This window comes from Melospiza melodia, unplaced genomic scaffold (assembly GCF_035770615.1).
Source record: "Melospiza melodia melodia isolate bMelMel2 unplaced genomic scaffold, bMelMel2.pri scaffold_32, whole genome shotgun sequence".
In the NCBI taxonomy this organism is placed as follows: Eukaryota; Metazoa; Chordata; class Aves; order Passeriformes; family Passerellidae; genus Melospiza; species Melospiza melodia.
The window spans coordinates 2877476-2894593 of record NW_026948638.1 but is presented as its reverse complement, the minus strand read 5'-3'; positions in this window follow the sequence as shown (position 1 = coordinate 2894593).

Below are 17118 nucleotides of genomic sequence, written 5' to 3'. Positions count from 1 at the left end.
CTGAAGAGCTTTGTAACTTGTCCTTATTATGTTCTATGTGTGATTTAATGAAAGCCTTTTTCTCTACTGTAATTGAGCTCTTAATCTCATCTGAAAAGCAGAGCACAATCCCTTCAGAGATGGTGTTTGAGTAACAGCCTGTTTGTGTTTTCTCTGCTGTGGTACTGCTCATGGAGCTGCTCACTCCTGATTTAAGAACAGAAAATAAACAGATTTCTCTGAGTCAAAAATACATCAGTGATGGCACATAGAGTAGGTTTGAATAAAAAACTCTTTTTTCTATTGGGCAAGAGATCTTCCAAGCAAGATCTTTCCTGGTTCTGCAAAGAATATGAAGGAGTGAGTTTTCCTTAGTGAGCCCCTGACCTTCATGCAGGTGATGCTCAGAAAAGGGCACATGGGCATGGCAGCTGTCAGCAAAACAATTGGCTCTGGGCAGGTAAAAGTTGGCAGGAGATAAGAGTGGAAAGTCAAAACAACAGGATGCTGAAAAACTTGTAAGAGGATTAACGACTTCAGTGAAAATGCCTCATCTTAAAGCTTCAAAACACATTTTTACAAAAATCCACAAAGGTGTCCTGATTTTGATCAGTCTGATCTTCCTAAATAGCATTTTTCAATCAGAATTAGGAGTTGAGAGACACTAAAGAAGGCTCAGCAGAGGATTTTTCGTTGTGACCTTAGTATATCTTTTTTACTGTGCTGTAGTTTGGAAGGAGGCCCCAAGCTCCAGCTGCAGCCTGGGGAGATCCTGTTGACCTAAACACTCCCCAAAGCTGCTATGGGACTGACCCAGAACCAGAATCTGTATGGAACTGGGTAAAATGCTTCCCACTAGAAAACACTTGCAGCTTGATGGTGATCCACAGTTCCCAGTTCAGACCACAGGCAGTGCCAGCAGTCACCAGTTTGCTGCCTGCTCTGTGCAGAGCTGGTGGCTGTGAGTGGCAGAGCTGTGGGGTGAACAGGCTGGTGGCTTTTTGGGGCACACAGAACCTTCCATATCTACTGCTTTGTCCCCACTAGAGAGAGGATTTTCCTAGAGAAATACCTGGAGAGTGGGAAGGATGAAGAGCAAATTATTCCCTGCCAGTGGATGCTGTGCTTGTTGCAAACACGAGTTACATCTGGTAGGAGTCCTTGCTGTCAACCCTCAGGGATTCCAGGCTGAGATCAGCTCAGCTCTGTCATTTGCCAGGAGAGTGAGGATCAGACTCCACCACACCTCCAGAGCTGGGGATGAGTGGGTTGAATCACATCCAGAGCCAGGATGAGGAATGGGTGGTGTTTTGTCTTGCCATGCACAGCAGATATCCTAATTTAAAGCTGTGCTGTCTTCCCAGATTCTGCTTCTTCCTCTGAGAAGACCCATCCATTTTGATCCTGTTCCTTTCCACCCATCCCTCTAAAGATCTCCATTACTGGAGTAATTGGCACTATTGGATCAACTTTTGATGTGATGAGCAGTGGATTTTTGTAGTCAACATGCCAATTTAAAGTGCCACAAATAAAAGATCAATTACTTCTTTCCTGGAGAAGAAATTAAGGTAAAATCTTTCAATGTAATGGGCTGAGTGTACAAAGCTAAAGAGGTAGAAGATTTAAATGAGACTGTCTCCTGAGAGGATGTGTTTTTAATGTAAAAGTAACAAAAACAACCTAAACAGTGAGAGAGCATCACTTGAGCTGCACCTCTGTCAGTAAGGGATGGATCCCTCCTGCTCTTTCTCCTGCCTGGGGCACCTGTGTGGGGCTGGTTGTCCCTGTCATTTACCTTTTGATTGCACAACCATTTCTTAGAAAACAGTTGGCTCTTCAGACCCTCCTGGGCATTCAAGTGAGTCCAGGAGATGTGGGGGTGAGCTGACGAGTGGGTTTGGATGGTCCTGGCTGTTAGGTGTTGCTATGTTTCCTGATGCTGGTCTCCAAAGCAATCCCTGGCACGCTGCTTTTGTGGAAGGCAGAACAGGTCTGTGCTTGAAATTACCTGTTCTGGGGAAATGCAATGAATTTTCTGCTAGGAGCTGCATGTAAGCAGGGATGGAACCTGAATTAGGGATCTGCCCTTGTGGAGATCCCTTACACTGACACAAAGCTCTCTGTGCCTCTCCAGAGGGCTGTCACTCTACAGAAACATGTCACTTCAGGGCAGGGAGGGGGATTTGACATCACAAAACGTCGAGGGAAAAACATCGAGGCGAATTCTCCTTTTCTGGTCAGGAAAACCAGGGTGTGTGCCTGCTGTGTTCACGAGCAGCAAATCAATTTGCTGAGGGATTTCTGCTGGGAGATTTGTGCTTTATGAAATTCCTGCCAGTGGCAGAGGGCTGGGGAGATGGAAATGATAGCGCTGTCTTCCTCCCCTCTGCTGCTTTAATTGTTTGTAGTGATTTAATAAGCAGCACTATTCTTCCCTGCAGCAAACACAGACAGGTGGCATTTTATTACCTTTATTAGGGCCCCTGTTTGGAATTTCTTTGCTGTATTTCCTTCTTTGCAGGCTTGGCCCAAAACTTGGAGAGATCAGTGTGAGAACTGGACTTTGTGCTGTCAATATTCTGAGTGTTGAGCCAGCACCAAATCCATGGAATTATATGGGAAGGAAATAATAAGGACAAATGACATGATTTAAACAAGGAAATGCTCTTGGCTTTGGCATTTTATGTGCACAAATGCACACCAGAAGAGGAAGAGCAAAGCAGGTACAAGCTCCCAGTACTTGCAGAAGAATGAATGGAAATAACTTCCTGTTTAGGCTGGAAACTAGGAGAAAATTTGTACCCATCAGAGAGATGTTGAAGTGGAGCAGCTGCCTAGTGACAACAGATAGGTGGAGAAGTGAACCCCCAAATTAAAGGGTTTTAATGTGGAGTTTTTTGGATGTTGGGGTCTTTACAAGGAGATCATGTGAGTCCCATGGGCAATGCAGGTGGATTCCCAGGGGAGCATCCCTGTGCCGTACCAGGGATCGGCTGCCCTGGTCCCACTGAGTGATTTGGGTTGTACCTGATGGCTCAGCGGAGCTTGGGGAAATGCCTCAATGTTGGTTGGATTTGAATGGCATTTGGGTCAAATCGAGTTTCTCCTCTGAGGGATGGAGTCTTGACCTCTCACAGGTTTCGCTTGAACATTTCTTTAATCTATCCCCCACCTCAAAACCCCCAGCAGATCCCCTGCTCCTGCCACTCTGTGTCTCCCACAGCTGAGATCCTCAGTGCTTTTCCCTTACACTAAAAGAACTGGAAATTGGCTGGGTTTTGTTACCTCTTGGCAACAAAATTGTCTCCTATTGTGCAGCTCATGGGGAAAGAAACCTCTTCCTCCCTTCAGTCTGCTGCCACAAAGTGTTTTGTTCCTCTTTGTGAAGAACCAGGAAGAAACACTTCTTTTTAAGATGAGGGAGCCCAATTCAATTCCCTCATCATTTTGAGCAAAATAACCCAGTTATTTATGTTGGAAGTCACTCCAAAATTTTGAAGATATCTTTTTAGAAAATATTTCTCTTGGTGACTGATTATGAGTGGGTATGGGAAGAAACTCTTTGCATTGAACCAAAGCAGTAATTTCTTCCCAAAGAGTAGATGTAATTACATTTTTTGGGTGAAAAAAAATAAGTAGTAGTGGACCAAAGGAGCTTCAAGCTGATCTCTATTTGCTGCCAATGACTGAATTAAATGCACAGGGTTCCTATCAGCTCTGCCAGACAAAATGTTGTATTTGGGTTATTGGGGGTTTTGTCAGAAATCTTTGTAGCATGAGTAGTTCATGGACTTATCTCTGCTGGCTTCAGCCATTCCTGCTGTCCATCATATCTTGCTATTATAAGGCAGCTCTTTTCATTATGCTGTCTTTTAATTCAGATATCTGAGCCTTTTTCTACTTCTAGTCTCACTTTTCAGTAGGACAAACATTTTCTTATCTGTGAGTGTATTCAGTGGTGGCCACACAAGTGAAGGCAAGGAGCTGGCTGGCAGGTGATAATTTATGAAACTTTCTATAATGGGAAAAAACTCAGCATTCAATTTCCATCTCCTTAGAAATATCTATTTCTTTTCTTGTCTTTTGTGCTCTTTGTGGCTGGTCTGAGTTTAGTGCTTGGAAATGCAATTATATGGATTCAAATTCTTCTGAGAGAGAATAATCTCGTATACAAAGCCAAATAAATTTAACTTTTCAATATTAGAGCAGTTTGACATTGTCATGGTTTGGGCCTGGCAGAGCCAGAGCCCCCATGAGTATACCTTCTCCCTGGTGTCTGCTGTGAGATGTGACCAGGAATAAGCAAAGCAGGCTCCAGCTTAAACATAAAGAAAACTTTATTACCTAAAGTACAAGAAAAGAAAGAAGGAAAAAAACTATAAGAGAAAAAAATTGAAAACCTTACAAAAAACACTTTCCTCCTCCCCACCACCAAAATTTCCCAATCCGATACATTCCCCCCAAATTCACCAACTGCCCAGTCTGGCACCACCCTTTTGGATATTCAAACTTCAGTCCATGAAGAGGAGAGGAGTCTTTCTTGCACCATAGGCTTCCCCTGGAAACACGCTGAAACTCATGTGCTTCCCTGTCACTCAGCACCGCCCGGAAAGTCCTTTTGCCGCTTGTGACATCTTCCTTCCATGCTCAGTGCTCTCACCACTGGCATGGACCAGAGCTGCTTTTAGGGTTGTTTTTTAAGGATGCCTTGTCTCACTCCAAAAAGGCACAGTCTCTGCTTTGGGACATCTGTCCCCCCCATTTTTATCCAACCCCCTGGGGCCCAGGGGTCCCCACACTGAACCCTCCTGGTTCTGAGGCACTGCCTCCCCCTAAATGCAGTCTCTGTGTCACAGGAATAAAACTGGTTCAGTCTATGGCTACACAAGAAAAGTCCAGCCAAAAGGCCCCTCCAATCATCTCTCTCTCCACTCAGCAAGCCTTCTCCACGTCCTTCGGGCCAGGTCCTTGTCTCATCTCATCTCTTATCTCCCGTCTTATTCAGCTCCAAGGAGGATCAGCCTTTTTGCAAGCTCCCAATCATGAAAGAAAGGGGTTAAAAATTTCAGTCTGTCTGTCCCAGAGCTCCGGCACTCCCACACTCGCTGCTGCTCCGGCTGGCTGGGCACCTCCTCCCTCGCTGCATTCCCCCCGCCTTTCTCCTCCTGGGCCGGCTGCTATCACATTCGTCTTCGCCGGCTCTTCTCTCTCTCTCTCTCTCTCCTGGGGGGGGGATGGCTGCCTGATGTCTCTTGGGGCTCCTCCACCCTTCCATCCTCCAGGGCCTCCTCACTCCCATCTCTGTCCAGGCCCAGGCCTACCACATGGCTGCCCCTCCCCCGCCCAGCAGCAGCGGCTGGATGGGAGAAGGGAGATCCGACCTCCGTCCCTCGAAGTCCCAAGAGAGCCTCCCAGGGCCGAAGCTCTGCTTTTAACCCCTGTGTGTTCTCAGAGGTGTGTCCAAAATCCCACTGGCTACACCAGGTGCCAATATCAAAATCCAAGCACCCATTGGTTTGACCACAGCATCCCAGAATTCCCACTTCTTCCTGGTCAAACCACCACAGACATCCAGGTTGGGGACCTGGCAGTGGTTAGTGCCTGGCCAGCCTCAGAACACAGAGTTTGATTTAGGTGGAATTTCATTCATTGGAGACAAAGTAAAATTGCCTCTTATTTGCTCAGCACTAAAAATCCATCTGAAGCTGATTGCCAAGACTTGCTGCTGAATGATGGGATTAACTCCTGCAATGGCACCATGGAATGAGAGACGGGAAGAGGAATATTAAAAAAAGGCATTTCCAACCATGTGCAGGCCCTCATGTCCTGCTGTTGGCTTGGTGCTGTCAAAGGGGCTGATTTTGATGGTTTTAGAGGCACTAACCTGGGCAGTGAAATGCACCTCAGGCAGCAATTGCTTCTCTGGTGTCTGCAAGTGCCTTTATCTCCCTTCATGCTCCTCAGAACTGAAATCCTGCACAGACCGAGTGAATCTGAGGCTTTGGGAAGGCCCAGTGGTGATAGATTTTGGGGAGACTTGAGTCAGGAGATGGAAGCAGCAGCTGAAGATGCTGTAATCTTCATCCTTGGGCTCTCCTGCAGGCTGATGCGGTGTGAAGGAGGCAGGGATTCCACAAAGCAGCTTCTGTAGCTCCTGGGGGAAAAAATAACCAAGTGGAAAGTTCTTTAATTTGTTAGAGTTTCAGGCTGTGCTGTACCTCAGGGCCAGGCTCTGCCCCTCTCTGCTCCAGCTGGTGCTTCCCTCTGTGGTTTTTATTTGCAAACCACCTCTCTGACCAGCTTCCACTTTGCTTTAAAAATTCAGCGCCATGTTTGTGGCTGAACGGGTTCCAGAGCTGGGGAGAAGGGTTTGAGATGCAATTTGCATCACAGAGTTTTTACAGCAGGGAAATTGTCCCATCCCTCCTTTGCCTGGAGCTGCTAATCTTGTTCTGAACATTGAAAAAGTCTTCAGCTTCTCTCATTATACCTAAATTTGATTACTGCTTTGATTTCACACCTCCTTCACGCAGGCTTTTCCTCTCTCCTTGGCTGGAATTCTCTGAAAAGATTAATTTTATCAAGCCTTGGGACAGTTCCCGTCATCTATCTCTGCTCCTAATGCTGCTTTTAATTATCTTGGGAACCTGAGCAAGAGGGAAACTGGGAGGAGTTTAGTGAGAAGAAAAGGAAGGCACAGAGGCCAAAGTGTAAATGCAGATTCTGGGTCACCAGAGTCTGCAGTGTTGAGGGGGTCTGGGCCATGCAAAGTGATGTTTTTCTCTGTGAATGGCTGATTCCTTCTGTATCTCCTCCTGAAATTCCTGTGCACCAGGGCTGGTGCTGGAACTGCAGCCACACAAACTCCCCATGGAGCTGTGTGGGACACAGTGGGAATCATTTATTTGCTGCTTTTGATGAAAAGTTGTGACATGAACCTCAGTGTCAGGGAGATGACACGTTAATGCTGCTGCTGTCAGACAGTGCCCACACACTGTGTCTGGAGACAGCTCAGGAGAAGATGAAGAAAAACCAGGATTAAATCCCATGTGCCACTGAACTCTATCAGAGATAAACTGCTTGGAGCGAAATCTGTGAAGTGACTGGGGGGAGCTGGATGAAAGGGACAGCTCTGAGAAGTGTGTGGTACGTAAGTGATGTTCTAACACTCATCTTTGCACAGAGATGAAAAAGTATCAGTTTGCATGGCCTGAATGTCTGGGTGTGGAAACTGTGTGTTGCACAAGCTGTGTTGAGCTCATCTGGCTCTGAAATATCATCTCTGCACCTTAGCCAGGAACAGCAGCAGAGTTCTGAACAGATTCATAAAAATCAGTCATAACCCAGAAGCAAACCTTGGCAATACACATCTGTGGCAGGTGAGGAGACCAAAAGCTTTCATTATTGTTCAATAAAAAAATCCTCTCTCTTGGCATTAAAATGCTTTAGTTTCAGCTCTGCCCCAGACTTTCAATGTCAAGTGTTTCTCTGGCTGTTGGGGGTAGGTTCTCCCCCATAGCTCTCTGCAGGTTGGTGCTAATTAAAGATGTTCTGTCAGGTTCAGATGTTGTGGTGCCTGACCAGGGAGTGCAGAACAGGGATTACAAGTGCTGACATTTACTGTACTAGAAAGTCCAAGGGATTAATTTGTGCCAATTAACACCTTTAACTAGGAGGATCAATTCCTGTTGTGCTTGTACCAGAGTCTGGGCACAGACAGGGTTTCCAAGGGAAATCTTGGTCCATGTAGGGCTGGGGCTCCCTCCAGGCTGGTCCAGCCCCTCAGGGTGCTCAGGAACAGGGGTTCCCCACAGCCCAGTGCACCCTCCTTAGCCCTGGGGCTCCCAAGGGCAGAGCCATTGCTGAGGCTCTGCAGGAGCAGGCGGGCTCAGCCCTGCTCCAACATGGGATCCCATGGGACAGGGCACGCTGGGATTTGCCCCTGCAGCTACCAGGTGTGTCCAGAGAAACTGCAGGGAGGGGGTGACCTCTGTCAGTGGGACCCCTCTGTGCACAGGTGCCCCCACTCCTGGGGTGGCTGTGCCAGCTCCCCTGGGGACCTCCAGCCCTGAGAACCTGGAGCAAGTGGAAACCACAACTTTGCAAATGCTGCCTGTGCCCAATACAAATGGTAAGAGAACGGGGGTGTGAAAAAAATTTTGTTTATTACAAATTGTTTATCAACAACAATACAGAACAATTTTAGAATGTAAGAACATTTGCAACAACAACAACAATCCATAGAACGTATATACATAAGAACCTATCTAGCTAAACTATATTAAATCTATTTGTAGAAGACAAAAAATTCTTAAAGTCTTAAGTCCTAAATCCTATTCTAAATACAAAAAACCGTAGAACAATGTAGAACTGTAGAACTATGTACAAAAGGGTGCCAGCGCTGTCTGGAATGTTCATCAGGGGTAGAAGAAAAGCAGGTGTCATGGTCACTGCATCAGGCACAGAGGGCTCTTCCATGTGTCCCCAGGTTGGCACATGTGGGCAAAGCAGGACTCTGCTACCAGAGCTGGGCTTGGCTGGGTCTGGAACGGAGCTTGAGTGGCCCAAAGAGAGGACAGGGCAGGCAGTGTGTGGCCACCAGACTCCAGTTTGCGAGGTACCACGTCCCTGAGCAGGGACCAGCCTAGCTCCAGCCTGGCAGCAGGGGACCCACTCTGCCTGTGGGGATCACGTGCTGTCCTGCTGCTGGCATTGTTCTTCACCCCAAAATCATGTCCTCTTCCTCGTCTTTTACATCAACATCCATGTCCTCAATGTGTTCTTCTACTTCCACTTCCATGTCCTCCTCTTCCTCATAAACATCCACCTCCATCTCTTCATCATAAACATCCACCTCCATCTCTTCATCCATATCCGTATCCACCTCCATCTCTTCAGTCTCTTCCTCCATTTCCACATCCTCTACTGTAGGACTCGGGACATCCACCTCCATCTCTTCCACTGTGTCCATGACAGCCTGCAGAGGAGGTGGCAAAACCTCAGAGTGGGGTCCCTGTCCCACACCATCCCCACAGAGCTGCAGCCCACTCGGGCAGCTGGAGGTGTCCACCTCCATGGAAAGGCACCAATACCTCCCTCAGCTGACAAATTAGACAAAGGATAAACGTGAGCATCCTGAAGTGAGGGGTGACAAAATGCAGGCACCAGGGAGCTCTCAGCACTGATGGGAGTAGCAGCGGGCAGGTGACAAGAAGGGAGGCAAGAACAGTCACGAGGGTGAGCAGGTGCAGACCGCATGGTAGGCTGACACAAGGGCCAGTGGTTGAGTTGTGCTCTTTGCTGGGGGGTGGCAGTTCCAGTTGGAACGTGGGAAGTGACATCACACAGATCCCAAGATTCCAGGGTCAACAGAATGGGTCACTGGGGATCCCTGAATGGTTGGGCTTGAAACGGACCCTGAAGATCATCTTGTTCCAAGCTGAGCAATCTTCCCCCAGACCTTGGGGGAGCCCTGTTCCCAAGGATGGGGCATGCACAGTCTCTGTGCCCAGCCTGGGCCAGTGCCTCACTGTCCTCAGTGTAGAACAGCAGCTTCCTTAGATCCAGCTCCAATCAATCAGCAGCTGAAAGCCATCCCCCTTGTCCTGTCACCACAGGCCCTGTTGAACACTCTGTCCCCTTCTTTCCTGTGGGACCCTCCCAGTCCTGCACAGCCACAGTGGGGCCTCCCACTGTCTCCTCTTTTCAGGCTGAGCATCCCCAGTGCCACTTGGACAGCAGTCAGTCAGATCAGGGGATGTCAAAGCTGAAGGGTAGCAAATAGCATCAGGAACTGAGAGATGGAAGCTTTAGACCCAGATTTGCCTCTAAATATACAAAATTAATAACAGTGGAGGGGAAGATGGTGGGACACTTGTTCTGTTCTAACTGGTCAATTTTATTTTTTTCTTCTTTTTTGTCATGCTGATGGTTTTTCTGTTTGAAAGGAAGCTTGGCACAATGTCCACTGTCTTCTCCATTTGTGAAACACCAAGCAGAGTCTGGGCAGGTTGATGATGCAGAGCAAAACTTGCAAATATACTGGTGATCCTGAGCTTGGGGGTGCAGCTAAACCCAGCCAAAAGTAATTTCTGGAAAGTCAAGCCTGGTTTACATTTTCTTGAGTTTGGCTATGCTAACTTTACCAGTCATTTATAAAAAAGCAAATAAAAAGTTCAAACCAAAACAGACAAAAACCCAAATAAACAAACCCACGCCAACCAACCAAACAAATAAAAATCCCAAATAAAACCAAAGGGAATAAGGAGTTAGTGTTAGTTGTGAGGATATCACAGCAGGCAAATGGCTGCTTTCCACAGAGTCGCCATAAAAAGCCACATAAAACAGCTGCTCCAAAATATACCCAACAGGAGAAAAATAAAAAGTGATACATGGCAACTTTGAGGGCAGCTTCACATTAAGGTGAAGGATGAGCAGTGGTTCAGACCCAGCATTCCCTACCCTCCAGGCTGCTGTTTGCTCCTGATAAAAGACCCTTGCAGGACTGTGGCCCCTCTCAGTGCAGTGTAAATAATCCCCACAGCTCTCAGCTGAGCCACTGGCATTTCCACAGCAAGATCCAGGCACAATCCTGAGCATCTGTGGAAGGTCCTGAGCATCTGCATGCTTAGAACCACAAAACAGCTCAGGCTCTCCCTGAACTGGGTTTTCAGGGGAGGTTTCCATATCCCTGTGAGATCTGTTCATCCCTCAACACATCTGACTTTATGTACAATGATGCATTTTTGTTCCTTCCTTGTTCCTGTGTGCCAGTGAGGAACCATCCATGTGAATGGAGGATGTTGTGCACAGGAACATTTATTCCTGGATTGCCATTTTGCTTCACTGTCACTCAGCTGAACATGGTCCTTTTCTAAGAGGGACTTACAAGAAATGTGTAGGAATTTTGGCTCTGAGAGAAGCAGAAAGCACATTTTCTACATCCCATTCCCAGCAGATGCAGTTTCCCTGGCAGAACAGTGATTGCCATTCATCTTCCTGGGAAGATTGTGAAGACATTCAGAGATCACAGGTTCAGCTGGCCTTTGGCTTTGTGTCCCTCATTTCACATGGCCAGTTTCAAGGGCCATTGAAAGAGGCTCATGTTTGCCTTGCTACCCAGAAGTGCTGTAGTTATTTCCAGGAGAAAACAAAAAATTGATTGTCCTCTGGTGTGGTAGAAATCCCACCACGATTGTGACTCTGTGAGCAAAGACAGCCTGTGCTTTTTGGGGCTGTAACAGCTGAGAGTGTGGCACAGAAGTTTTTATATTATTTTTAGAGTGCTGCTGAAAACATTGTTCCCAAAACAATCTTTCTCTCCTGTCTTCTGTCATAAACTGTGGAACAGAGAAAATGGAAAAAAGCAGAGGTTTGTTTAAATTGGCTGGGGTTTTTAAAGTCTTAAAATAGTGTCAGCTTGATGCCAGCTTGATGCATGATACTTTAGATATTGGATTAGTAACACCTATTTCATCCCACCAGAGAGGTGGGATTGAAGACTTCCAACAACAGAAACACTAGATGTGCAAGAGCTCAGTTTTCCACCCCTCACACAAGTGTCTTGCTGTACTATTTTACGCAGCTCAGCCAGATATATTAAAATATTGCTCCAAACAACAACAGAATGAAAATGTTCCACCAAATAGGGAAAAATAGGAAAAGTGGGCGGCAGCCCTTTCTGAAGAGCTCGTGTTGATTTTGCAAAGTTGGATGCAAACAAGGTTTGCCATATTTCTTTCCTAGAAAAATGTAGATATTTAATAGAAATCTGTCTGAGGCTGCTAAGTTGGGGTATGATTTTAGATCTGGGAGGAGCAAAACAGGTTCCAGAGAAGCTGTGCTTGTGTCCCCCTTGGAAGTGTTCAAGGCCAGGTTGGATGGGGCTTGGAGCAACCTGGTCTAGGGGAAGTGTCCTGAGTATGGTGAGTCCATGGAAAGAAACTTTTGGTTTTCCTGAGATGCTGCCCTTGTAAGGGGAGCTCACAAACACCCCATAGTTTGAAATGCTCTGAGCAGAACCCAGCTGTGCTTTCTCACAGGTGATGAGGGATTTTCAATTGTATTTTATGGGGGATTTTCAAAGGGCAGTGCAAGAGTATCTGAGTGTATTTGACAGGCAGAGAGGGCCAGTGTGGCAGCAGCTTAATGCAATGGAGCTTTTCCTTCTGTGATCCTGTATAACCTGAGGCACTCTGGGACTCTTGGACCCGGCAGCTGGACAAGTTAATCATTGTAACAAGTGATAAATTAACCTGCTCCACTCTCCTTAGCATGGCTGTGATGAGCATTAAGTAAACCAGCGAGCCCTTGCCAAGGTGGGAGCTTGTTCTTAGCCAGGGAGGAGGGAGAAAATATTGCTTGGAGTAAATAAAGCAACTCTGCTTCCCCAGGAAGAGGGAAAGAATTAATTAAAAATGTGAATGCTGCATGGAATAATTTGCACAAGAATATATCTTGTCTGCTATGCAGGAATGTTCCCAATCAACTATGCTTCTCCTGACCTTTATTTTTCTGTATTTCTACCACATCATATAAGTGCCTCTTGATTTAAAAAAACCAAAGCACCTTGTGTGGAGGCATTTTTTCCTTTCTTCAGAGTGCCTCTTTCTTTTGGTCCCTCCAGAGCTCTCACTTCATTTCTGCTGTTCCTTGGAGCACAGGCTTACCTCTTTCCTGATCCCCTGGGTTTGTTTTGCCTCTGGGTGTCATGAACACTATTAATTCTGGGGTTTTTCTCTCCATCTTAAATCTGTCTCTTCAAGTGGTTTACCTTCATTTGCCTGTTCGAGTGATGGATTTTTCTCACCTTTTATTACTTAGTGCTTTTTCTTCATTCTCTAAAACCAACTTCTCCCTTGCCCTGTGGCTGTTAGATGCCATTACAGGAGCATTCATTCTTTCTCTGCTGCTTGTCTAACCTTTCACAGGGAGCTGAGAGCTCTTTGGGGTTAAACTTGACTCACTTCAGTGCCTTCCTTGATGCTGCCTGTGTACTTGGACACTTTAAGGGAATAAAGTCTCAGTGTGGAGACTACAGCTGTGAAATAACGGCTCTTTTGAAGAAGACAAGAATGCTGCTGTCAATCTTTTCAAGGATAAACTGAGCACCTTCTTTTGGGGAGAACCAGGCTCAGCTCAGCACAGAGGTGGCTGTTGGAGGTACCCAGGTTTGGAGGGAAGGGTGCAGCTCCTGGGGGTGTGTTTGTGGGAGGCTGTAAGGTTTGTGTGGGGTCCCTGGAGCAGTGGGAACACCCCACTGGGAGATGCACAGCAGGAAATGGGTGCACAAAGGGTGGCCAGCTTTGTTGAAGGTTTCCATAGGAAAAAAAATTTTTACTGGGATTTTGGACAATTTGAAGCTCCTTTTCATATCCTTTGCCTGATGAACATTCCCTCTCTGCAAGAGCATGGGGAATCCTGAGCTCACACTATGAAAACCCCTGATAATTATATTTTTTTCTATTTTTCAATGTTTTCATCCCAGCAGGAGTCAGAGAAAGAGAATATATGTGACCTGCCTGTCTTTGACTTCGTGACAGGAACAATGCCGTGGGGAAGCTGGTCAGAGGAGCAAGGAGCATCACTGCTCTGTCCTTAATTTTCCTGCACAACTGAGGATGATTTAAGAACCAGGGCACAGCCAAGACCTTTCCTCCTCCTGTGCTCATCAAGCAATCAGTGCCTCATCACACCTCAGCTTCAAACACTCGTTTGCATCTGGCTGACCTTGACTGCCCTTCCTGTATGGGAAGATGAAGAGGTGGAAGTGTGAAAGATTGGGATTTTAGGGGTTAGTTGTGAAATAGTGTTTGGTGCAGGCTGGTTCTGTGGAAACATTGTGTGCTGTGCCATGGAGGATGAGAGTAAATTGATTAAACAGGAGATAAAAAGGGCAAGGCACCTGGTTAGCTGCTGTTGAAGAAAATGTTGGGAAAAAAAATACATGTAAGAAATATGTAAGAGATGGTCATTAACTGCACTGCAGGGTCAGAGCTCCTTTAGTAATTGGCCGTGTAGCGAATACTAGAAATTATTTAAAAAGTTCTTAAGTGACTGAGGGCTTTTAGTGAATGGTTGGGGGAAACAAAGGAATAATGTTTCTGGCAGAACTTGTATTATAATTTAAGCATCATCCTCTTTCTGAGATAACAGCTGCTTTGAATAACTTCTCCATTAGCTCTTGCAGGAGCTGGATAAAGCTCTCATTCAGGTAAACTTTAACATATGTCTGTAGAATAATAAATTTAATGAGAGTCATCAAACGTATTGTATGAGTAAGGATTGTGCTTAGGGCAAGAAGAAAGAGTAATTAGGAGTGGACAAAACATGAATTATAGTGGGGAAATTATAATTTATGGTGGTTTAGGGGGAATATTTAACTAAGCTGAGGTAAAAGTCTACCTTTGTTGCAGGCTAAGCTTTATAACAGAATTCTACTAGAGCAAATTTGGGCTCCAGACAGACCTTTGGATACAAGTTTACCTCTGGTTTGAGAAAGCTCAGGGCTTGAGCAGCATTTTATGACTTTGCTCTTGACCCTTGGGCTATAAATGCTCCTGTAAAATTAATACCAAAGTTATAGCTTCTACAAATTTCTAAGAGTTCCAATGGAGAAAGGTCCACCTGGACTTTGGGGACAGTTTCTCAGAACAGAACATTTCAGGTGCCATTAAACTGCATTCAAACGCCCTTTTATTGGGGCATAAATTTCACAGCCTGGTCTATCAGCCTGACACGTTCTTTGAGAAGACACAAACTTTACAAGCCACTTTAAAAATAATTTCACTGCCAGGTTTGCAGCTCTGAGAACATTAATAAACTGAAATGCCTTTTCACCCTGCAGTAGCCACTAAGTAATTATAATTGTCTGTAGGCAGACTAATGAAACCAGCTGTTAACAACCTAATGAGAATTTTTACCAGCCCTCTGCTCCACAGACACATCCCTTTTCTGTCCCTGATTTTCCTGCACCCAGTGCTTCCCAGAGAAGTTTAGTGTTGCTTGATAGTCAGGTAAAAACTGCTTTATTTTGTAGGAGTGGTGATGCTTCAGCTGGGCTGCTGCCATGCTGGGGTCACATCACAAAGTCCAGTTTCTGCAGGAGCTGGGGAGCATGGAGAGCTCTGATAGCACAGCATGGCAAAGCTGGAGTGGAGGATTCTGGTTTAGTATGCCCCTGGTTTAGTGGCAGACAGCATTAGTGATTGATAAATCTTTAGTTCAAAGATAAGGTGTTGCTGTTTTGGCTCTAATCTTAGGTTGCTTTCAACACAGTTTTCCCTGGCACTTAAGATACTTTTCTCTTTCAGTACTCTGTCATTCCAGATGACCTTTAAAGGTCCCTTCCAACCAAAACCATTCCATAATTCTTTGGATACATGATGAATAGCAACATATATTTTACCCTTATTATGGATGATATTACATCATGTCTGGCCTTTTGGCGCTCTTTCTTCTCCAGGTCCTTGTGACTACACTCACTCCTATATGCTCTTAATTTTTTCTGTTGCTTACCTGTTGCAGAATGAGGCCTTTGTCGGGGATGAGCCATTTGTCGGTGAGGGGAGACTCGGACACTCAATATGAGTGATAAGCAAGTTCCGTTTATTGAAGAGAGCATCAGACACTTATACAGCAAGTAATAAGCTTATGAATATTCTGTAAGCCAAGCGATCTATTGGTTAAACTATACCATCAACTCTTCCTCATTCCTTTGGGCCTACATTCCCTATTTCCCGTGTCTCTGTCTACGTGTTATCATACACAACTAGGCCCAAGGACACGCTGTCTTGCAGGTGCAAAACTCAAACTAGCCGTGTTCGGTACTTTCCCAGCTCCTGGTCGGCTAACAAGCAAATGTCTACGTGACCTCTGTCATGTAGCCATTTCTCCACATTAACCCTTAGGGGAAAATTGAAAATATACACTCCACACTCAGTTAGAAGTATCCTAAGCCAAAAGGCTGAGAAATGGCTCACTGATTCCTGTATGTTAAATTATGAAGCCATCTTAATAGATAATGATTTAGAGGTAATTGTGAGTAACCAACTCAACCCTGTCCAGTTCTTGTATGGAGAAACAGATGAGGAACCAATGCATAACTACCTAGAGGTTATAAACTATCAAACTAAAGTAAGAGGGGACCTAATACATCAACCACTCCAAGGTGGAAAACGATTGTACATCAATGGATCTTCATGGGTAATAAAGGGGCACAGGGTATTGGGGTATGCTATAGTACATGAAGGTTTTGTAGCCATAGAAAAGAGAAAGTTACCCTCCAACTGGTCAGCCCAAAGTGTGAGTTGGATGCCCTAAAACGAGCTCTGGAAATATTAGCACAGAAAAAGGGAACAATATATCCAGATTGAAAATAAGCTTTTGGAGTAGTGCCTGCCTTTGGAAAATTTTGGGAAGAGAGGGGGCTATTCAATTCAAGGGGAAAGGGACTGATTCACAAAAAAATTCTTTTAGAAGAGTTAGAAACCTTACAATTACCAGAGAAAGTAGCAGTGGTGTATGTTAAAGGACATAAAAAAGGGGCAGCTGAGGAGGAGGAATGAGGGAACAATTAGGCTGATCTAGAGGCTAAAAATGCAATTGAATCAGAGACAAAAAAACTAATTATAGTATTAACACCCAAGAGAGAAATGCAAAAAGTCCCTGTATTCAGTGGGACAGAAGAGGAAGAACTCCTTAAAAGAGGACCAAGAAAGATAAAAAAGAGAAGTGGAGATTACCAGATGGGAGGCAAATGTTTAATAAACTCCTGGCCAGGACCATGCTTGAAGGTATACATGGAACAACACATTGGGGTACACAAGCGCTAAGTGATCAATTTCGAAGGGATTAGGACTGCATAGGAATTTTCAGAATAGCTAAGCAAGTAACTGAGTGGTTTGTGGTATGTCAAAGAGTGAATAAGAAAATCATGAGGAAAACACCCAGAGGAGGGCGAGAACTACCCTTAAAGCCCTTCTAAAACATCCGAGTAGACTTTACTGAGCTTCTCCACATACAATGGTGGAAGTTTTTGCCAGTGATGGCAGATCATGTGACTCATTGGGTAGAGGCAGTACCCACTGTGAAAGCCAATGCCAGTGTTGTAAGTAAAACAAGTCTAGAATCAATCATTCC